Source organism: Mesoplodon densirostris, chromosome 2 (assembly GCF_025265405.1).
Source record: "Mesoplodon densirostris isolate mMesDen1 chromosome 2, mMesDen1 primary haplotype, whole genome shotgun sequence".
NCBI lineage: Eukaryota > Metazoa > Chordata > Mammalia > Artiodactyla > Ziphiidae > Mesoplodon > Mesoplodon densirostris.
Window position 1 is genome coordinate 75,562,458 of NC_082662.1, and position 8,856 is coordinate 75,571,313.

Genomic DNA, 8,856 nt, shown 5'->3' on the forward strand with positions numbered 1-8,856 from the left:
TGGAACAGGATAGAAAGCCCAGAGATAAACCCATGTACATATGGTCACCTTATCTTTGATAAAGGAGGCAGGAATGTACAGTGGAGAAAGGACAGTCTCTTCAATAAGTGGTGCTGGGAAAACTGGATAGGGACATGTAAAAGTATGAGATTAGATCACTCCCTAACACCATACACACAAATAAGCTCAAAATGGATTAAAGACCTAAATGTAAGGCCAGACACTCTCAAACTCTTAGAGGAAAACATAGGCAGAACACTCTATGACATAAATCACAGCAAGATCCTTTTTGACCCACCTCCTAGAGAAATGGAAATAAAGACAAAAATAAACACATGGGACCTAATGAAACTTCAAAGCTTTTACACAGCAAAGGAAACCATAAACAAGACCAAAAGACAACCCTCAGAATGGGAGAAAATATTTGCAAATGAAGCAACTGACAAAGGATTAATCTCCTAAAATTTATAAGCAGCTCATGCAGCTCAATAACAAAAAACCAAACAACCCAATCCAAAAATGGGCAGAAGGCCTAAATAGACATTTCTCCACAGAAGATATACAGACTGCCAACAAACACATGAAAGAATGCTCAACATCTTTACTCATTAGAGAAATGCAAATCAAAACTACAGTTAGATATCATCTCACACCAGTCAGAATGGCCATCATCAAAAAATCTTGAAACAGTAAATGTTGGAGAGGGTGTGGAAAAAAGGGAACACTCTTGCACTGCTGGTGGGAATGTGAATTGGTACAGCCACTATGGAGAACAGTATGGAGGTTCCTTAAAAAACTACAAATAGAACTACCATATGACCCAGCAATCCCACTACTGGGCATATACCCTGAGAAAACCATAATTCAAAAAGAGACATGTACCAAAATGTTCATAGCAGCCCTATTTACAATAGCCCAGAGATGGAAACAACCTAAGTGTCCATCATCGGATGAATGGGTAAAGAAGATGTGGCACATATATACAATGGAATATTACTCAGCCATAAAAAGAAACGAAATTGAGCTACTTGTAATGAGGTGGATGGACCTAGAGCCTGTCATACAGAGTGAAGTAAGTCAGAAAGAGAAAGACAAATACTGTATGCTGACACATATATATGGAATTTAAGGAAAAAATATGTCATGAAGAACATAGGGGTAAGACAAGAATAAAGACACAGACCTACTAGAGAATGGACTTGAGGATATGGGGAGGGGGAAGGGTAAGCTGTGACAAAGTGAAAGAGCGGCATGGACATATGTATATATACCAAACATAAGGTAGATAGCTAGTGGGAAGCAGCTGCATAGCACAGGGAGATCAGCTCGGTGCTTCGTGACCGCCTGGAGGGGTGGGATAGGGAGGGTGGGAGGGAGACACAAAAGGGAGGGGATATGGGAACATATGTATATGTATAACTGATTAAATTTGTTTAAAAAAAAGAAAGAAAGAAAATATTCTATATTAATACGTTAAATCAAGTTTATAAATTGCATTACTCATTTCCTCTATATCCTCTCTATAGCTTTTGTGAGGGGAGTCTATTATTCGAATTCTTGGAAATATACTGAAAAATTCAGTACAATTGTATTTTTATCATGTTTTTTCATTTCTTTTTTTCATAGAAATAAAATGTCCCCTTGTAATCCTAAAAATTTTGTTTGTATATTTAATTTCTTATTTTATTTACTAAAAACAGTGCATTTAATCAGTTTGTGATGTCTGTCCTTATCCTATTGGGTGCTTTTACCCTTCTCTTCCACTTTGTCTGCCATTAATATTTCCTCTCCTGTTGTCTTTCTATGCATTTCCAATGTTTTGTTTGGTTTTGGTTTTTATGGTTCTTTTATTTTCAAATCCCTTTTATTACTGTATTTTAAGTATGTATTTTGCAAAGAGCAAAATTCTGCTCTTTTTTAAAAAACTGTAACAGACTTTTGTAATAATAGAATTTGAGTCTATCACATTTTATATAATGCTTGATATGTATCACATTGTTCTTTCCATCTTATTTTTTACTTACTTATCATACCACATTATGATAAGTGGGATAAGGGGAAACCTTTACCTTTTTCATGCTTGCTTGTCTGATCAAGTTTTATTCATTCCTCTTTCCCCTTGTTTATTTGAAAGTTATACCACCTTTTAATTTTTTTTCATAAATGGTTATCTCCGCTTCTCTTCTTCTCATAATCAGATAGTATTACTGGGCTATTATATGAGAGCCAGATATTAATTACTTTCCTTACCAAGATTCTATTTTCCTCCTTTTCCATTTCAATAAGGTTTAGAATACTTCCACTTTCTTCTTCTTTCAACATTCTTTCTCTTTCAACATTCTTTCTCTCCTACGCTCCAGTTCTATTTCTGTCTTTATCTTTTTCCATCTTGAAATTTCTATTCTGGCCTGTGTCTTATTTGGTTACAGCCTTTTCTTGTAGATTTGCCTCTGATGAAGTGCATAAGTCTAAAACTCTTTCTTGTATATCTTCAAATACCTTTCTTTCATACTTGTCCAGGTATTGAATTCTTTGGTTGTGGTCCTATTCTGAGAGAAATCTACAGATACTAGTTCATTCTTGTTTCTAGCTTCATTGCTGCAAATAAGAAGTCTGATGCTTTTTTTTTTAGATAATTTGTTCATGAGTGCTTGGAAATTTGTGAGATTTTCCCCTGTATCCTTAGCATTCAGGGATTTTAGCAGATTTAGGTCTTAAAATAGGGAAATTTTTATACTGATTATTTTTACTTATTGCCTTATCTCCAATTGTTCTTTCTTCTCCCTTTGAAATTCCATAGGTGTTAGGTCCCTTGGACCTGACTTCCATTTCCTTTTGAGGTTCACTTCGCTTTGCCTTATGCTTTGAGATATTTCTTAGCACTTGATGTTTCAGACCACTGATTCAGTTTCAATAGAAACTATCCTCTCCCACAGTTCTTTTCCTGATTTTTTTTTTATTTTGGAAGCCACGTTTTCAATTCTAGGAAAAATTTTTTTATTCTAGTCTTGAATCTTAATTCAAAATGTCACCATCTCCTTCAATAGCACTCTATCAGAGGTGTGTCTGTTCTAATGACTGCTTTTCTCTCTGTTATTGGGTGGGTTATTTTTCTATGTCAACTCATTGGAGCTCAGATGCCAAATGAAAAGAATCTCACAGACCTTGAAAGCTGAAGCTATCTCTAGCTACAGGAGCCTGCCAGACCTTGCTGCTGGTCTTGAAGGAAACCCCCTCCCTGCTCTCTGATCTCCCACAACCTAAGGAACAGGGAGATCCAGTCTTCCTGCACAGCTTTGGCTTGGCCGTGTGAAGGTAAGATCATCTGGGCCAACATTGTCTTCTGTCTGGAGAGTTACAGATCTCTGACCTCCCAACATTTCCGAACATCCATTGATGATGTTACCCTTCCCGTAAGGAAAAAAGCATCATACTAATTTCCCTCTGCTAGAACCTCAACAGAGCCTGAGACCTAACATCTCCCTACCTTCCCATGGAAGCCAGCAGCCATTAGGCTCTTGAAAGGCAGATAGCTTAGAGCTGAGGGTGAAGGGAAGAGGAGCTGAGTTCATGTCAACATACCACCAGAATCTCCCTTAAGCCTGTTTTTTGGGTTTTTTAACATCTTTTTTGAAGAATAATTGCTTTACAATGGTGTGTTAGTTGCTGCTGTATAACAAAATGAATCAGCTATATCTATACATATATCCCCATATCCCCCCCCCTTCTTGCACCTCTTTCCCACCCTCCATATCCTACTCCTTCAGGTGGTCACAAAGCACCAAGCTGAACTGCTGTGCTATGCAGCTGCTTCCCACTAGCTATCTAGTTTACATTTGGCAGTGTATATATGTCAATGCTACTCTCCCACTTCATCCCAGCTTACACTTCCCCCTCCCCATATCCTCAAGTCCATTATCCACATCTGTGTCTTTATTCCTGTCCTGCCCATAGGTTCATCAGAACCATTTTTTTTTAAGATTCCATATATATTTGTAGATTTTTGATGATGGCCATTCTGACCAGTGTGAGGTGATACATCACTGTGGTTTTGATTTGCATATCTCTAATGATTAGTGATGTTGAGCATCCTTTCATGTGTTTGCTGGCAATCTGTATATCTTCTTTGGAGAAATGTCTAGTTAGGTCTTCTGCCCATTTTTGGATTAGGTTGTTTTTTTGATATTGAGCTGCAAGAGCTGCTTGTATATTCTGGAGATTAATCCTTTGTCAGTTTCTTCATTTGCAAATATTTTCTACCATTCTGAGGGTAGTCTTTTCATCTTGTTTATGGTTTCCTTTGCTGTGCTAAAGCTTTTAAGTTTCATTCAGTCCCATGTGTTTATTTTTGTTCTTATTTCCATTACTCTAGGAGGCGGGTCAAAAAAGATCTTGCTGTGATTTAGGTCAAAGAGTGTTCTGCCTATGTTTTCCTCTAAGAATTTTATAGTGTCGGGCCTTACATTTAGGTCTCTAATCCATTTTGAGTTTATTTTTGTGTATGGTGTTAGGAAGTGTTCTAATTTCATTCTCTTACATGTAGCTGTCCAGTTTTCCCAGCACCACTTATTGAAGACACTGTCTTTTCTCCATTGTATGTCCTTGCCTCCTTTGTCATAGATTAGTTGACCATAGGTGTATGGGTGTATCTCTGGGCTTTCTATCCTGTTCCATTGATCTATATTTCTGTTTTTTGTCCCAGTACCATACAGTCTTGATTACTGTAGCTTTGTAGTATAGTCTGAAGTTTGAGAATCTGATTCCTTCAGCTCCGTTTCTTTCCCTCAAGACTGCTTTGGCCATTCGGTGTCTTTTGTGTTTCCATACAAATTTTAAGATTTTTTGTTCTAGTTCTGTAAAAAATGCCATTGTAATTTGATAGGGATTGCATGGAATCTGTAGATTGCTTTGGGTAGTATAGTCATTTTCACAATATTCAGTCTTCCGATCCAAGAACATGGTATATCTCTCCATCTGTTGGTATCATCTTTAATTTCTTTCATCAGTGTCCTATAGTTCTCTGCATACAGGTCTTTTGTCTCCCTAGGGAGGTCTATTCCTAGGTATTTTATTCTTTTTGTTGCAATGGTAAATGGGAGTGTTTCCATAATTTCTCTTTCAGATTTTTCATCATTAGTGTATAGGATTGCAAGAGATTTCTGTACATTAACTTTGTATCCTGCTACCCAAATTCATTGATTAGCTCTAGTAGTTTTCCGGTAGCATCTTTAAGATTCTCTATGTAGAGTATCAGATCATCTGCAAAAAGTGACAGTTTTACTTCTTTTCTGATTTGGATTCCTTTTATTTCTTTTTCTTCTCTGATTGCCTTGGCTAAAACTTCCAAAACTATGTTGAAGAGTAGTGGTGAGAGTGGGCAACCTTGTCTTGTTCCTGATTTTAGAGGAAATGGTTTCAGTTTTTCACTATTGAGAATGATGTTGGCTGTGGGTTTGTCATACATGGCCTTTATTATGTTGAGGTAGGTTCCCTCTATGCCCACTTTCTGGAGAGTTTTTATCATAAGTGGGTGTTGAATTTTGTCAAAAGCTTTTTCCGAATCTATTGAGATGACCATATGGTTTTTCTCATTCAATTTGTTAATATGATGTATCACATTGATTGATTTGCATATACTGAAGAATCCTTAAATTCCTGGGATAAACCTCACTTGATCATGGTGTATGATCATTTCAGTGTGCTGTTGGATTCTGTTTGCTAACATTTTGCTGAGGGTTTTTGCATCTGTGTTCATCGGTGATATTGTCATGTAGTTTTCTTTTTTTGTGACATCTTTGTCTGGTTTTAGTATCAGGGTGGTGGTGGCCTCGTAGAATGAGTTTGGGAGTGTTCCTCCCGCTGCTATCTTTTGGAAGAGTTTGAGAAGGATAGATGTTAGCTCTTCTCTAAATTTTTGATAGAATTTACCTGTGAAACCATCTGGTCCTGGGCTTTTGTTTGTTGGAAGATTTTTAATCACAGCTTCATTTCAGTGCTTGTAATCGGTCTGTTCATATTCTCTATTTCTTCCTGGTTCAGTCTTGGAAGTTGTACTTTTGTAGAATTTGTCCATTTCTTCCAGGTTGCCCATTTTTTTGACATAGAGTTGCTTGTATTAATCTCTCATGATCCTTTGTATGTCTGCAGTGTCAGTTGTTACTTCTCCTTTTTCATTTCTAATTCTGCTGATTTGAGTCTTCCCCCTTTTTTTCTTGATGAGTCTAGCTAATGGTTTATCAAGTTTGTTTATCTTCTCAAAGAACTAGCTTTTAGTTTTATTGATCTTTGCTATCATTTCCTTCATTTCTGTTTCATTTATTTCTGATCTGATCTTTATGATTTCTTTCCTTATGCCAACTTTGGGCTTTCTTTTGTTCTTCTTTCTCTAATTGCTTTAGATGTAAGGTTAGGGTTTTTATTTGAGATGTTTCTTGCTTCTTGAGGTAGGATTGTATTGCTATAAACCTCCCTCTTAGAACTGCTTTTGCTGCATCCCATAGGTTTTGGGTTGTCGTGTTTTCATTGTCATTTGTTTCTAGGTATTTTTTGATTTCCTCTTGATTTCTTCAGTGATCTCTTGGTTATTTAGTAGTGTATTGTTTAGCCTCCATGTGTTTGTACTTTTTTACAGTTGTTTTCCTGTAATTGATATCTACTCTCATAGTGTTGTGGTCGGAAAAATACTTGATGTGATTTCCATTTTCTTAAATTTACCAAGGCTTGATTTGTGACTCAAGATTTGATCTATCCTGGAGAATGTTCCATGTGCACTTGAGAAGAAAGTGTATTTTGTTGTTTTTGAATGGAATGTTTTATAAATATCAATTAAGTCCATCTTGTCTAATGTGTCATTTAAAGCTTGTATTTCCTTATTTATTTTCATTTTGGATGATCTGTCCATTGGTGAAAGTGGGGTGATAAAGTCCCCTACTCTGATTATGTTACTGTTGATTTCCCCTTTTATGGCTGTTAGCATTTGCCTTATGTATTCAGATGCTCCTATGTTGGGTGCAGAAATCTTACTGTGCTTTTCTGTAACCCACATTTACTTTTACTTAAGTTTCTCGCTCCATCAGGTAATAAAGATTTAATCTCAGTCAATTCAAGATCCTGTCTTTTTCTCTGAAACAGAATCCTGATTCTGCAGTTCTTATGTGGTGCTGAGATGTTTGGACAGGAGAAGTGGTCATCTGGTCTGAGTCATGTATCCATTTTGCAAACTCCACCTGTGTAGAGCCAAACTGTGTTAATTATTATTACATGTTCTAACACCCATTTTATTTTATAGAAAGGTCACATAAATGACAATGAAACGAGGGTTCTTGACTGAGCTCAGGTAGTCCATGCGTTGAAGCTCAGTTAGGGCTTGTCTACAAGACTAATGTCTACCAAGAACATATTTCAATGAGAGACTGAGGAGTCTTCTGCGAAAAAAAAAAATCAGGTTCATAAGCTTGTTTCAATAATTATGCCTCTGTGCTGAGTGCCAGAATTTGAGTGCAGCTAGGTATCTTTTGCTCACATTGAGTTCTAGCCCAGTTCTCAGGTTCAAGTCCTAAGAAAACGAGGGCTCAAGAAAAACTGTTTTACTGAAAACTCAGTAAGACACTGAAAACATAAAACAGTAATAATTGGGACCTCCATGACAAAGATGAGTGGGAGTTTTTTGTTTAATTTTGGTGTTGTTACTGCTTGTTTGTTATCCTAATATCAGCTGTGGCCATTTTAAGGACAGTCACTTATCACACACAGGCATCAGCAATACCAGCAAACTGGGGAGAAGCTGCAACACAGGTAGCAACAGACTGTGATTTCCTGGAAACTCATGCAGAGGGAAAGGAAATGGCAAGTGTTCTAAGATAACTGGTCATCTTAAGTTCTCAGGCAACTCTTCACCAGTTCCATTTTTCTCCCTGAAATAACAGGAACACTCTGAGTAAAACTCAAGGTACCTCACACAAAGATGGGGGAAATCCTAGGAAACATGGGGAAAGAAAACAGGAGTACTAGTTGTTGTAGTTATTGTGTCTCTGTTTTTTACCCGCAGCTGCTGAAATTTGAGGAAACACAATTTTATAACCAACGCTTGACAGAGAAGGAAACTGAGTCACATGAGCACTTGCCAGAGTCACATAAGAAATTAAAAATTGGTCTGACTAAAGCCTAGTTTGTCTAGTTTTTAACCCATGATGTCAGTCCCCTTTCATTTAAGGAAGGAATGATTCAGAGTAAATCACAACAAAGCAGACAAAATATAAAAACCCTCAAATATTTGTCCCACTGATTAATGGCTCTACGATTTTATAATTGGATTTGAGAGACTACAAGCTTGTCAGGCCTTCAAGCAGTGAGTGATCTTCAGTCTTGTGCAAGTTTCCCACACAACAGTGTAACATTTTGAAGAAGGAACTTGACCCTTCCTACCCAATGCAACCCCACTTCTTCACTCTGTCAAGGATGTAGCTTAAGGTTTTCTGTTTGCTGCTCCCAGTGACAGAAACCTTTCTTCTTATAATTGTAATTTGCACATCTGGTTATTTAAAAGTGAAACTGTAATATTTCTGGTTGATAATTATAGTAAATCCATGTGTTAATAACAGGATTTCGGTGTATCAAGTTCATTTCCAGAATAAATTATAAACAATTTAACATAAACCATCCAGAGAAGATACAAGTCTGGTAGATTATATGGTAAGAGAGCTAATAATAATAGTACTTTTTTACTGAGCTTTCAGTAAGTAAAATACACTATACTAAATGCTTCATTTAATCTTCATTTAAACTCATGAAAAAAACCATGTTATTCCCATCTTATAGATAAAGAAACTGAAAATGTAAAGGAATTAGATAACTTCT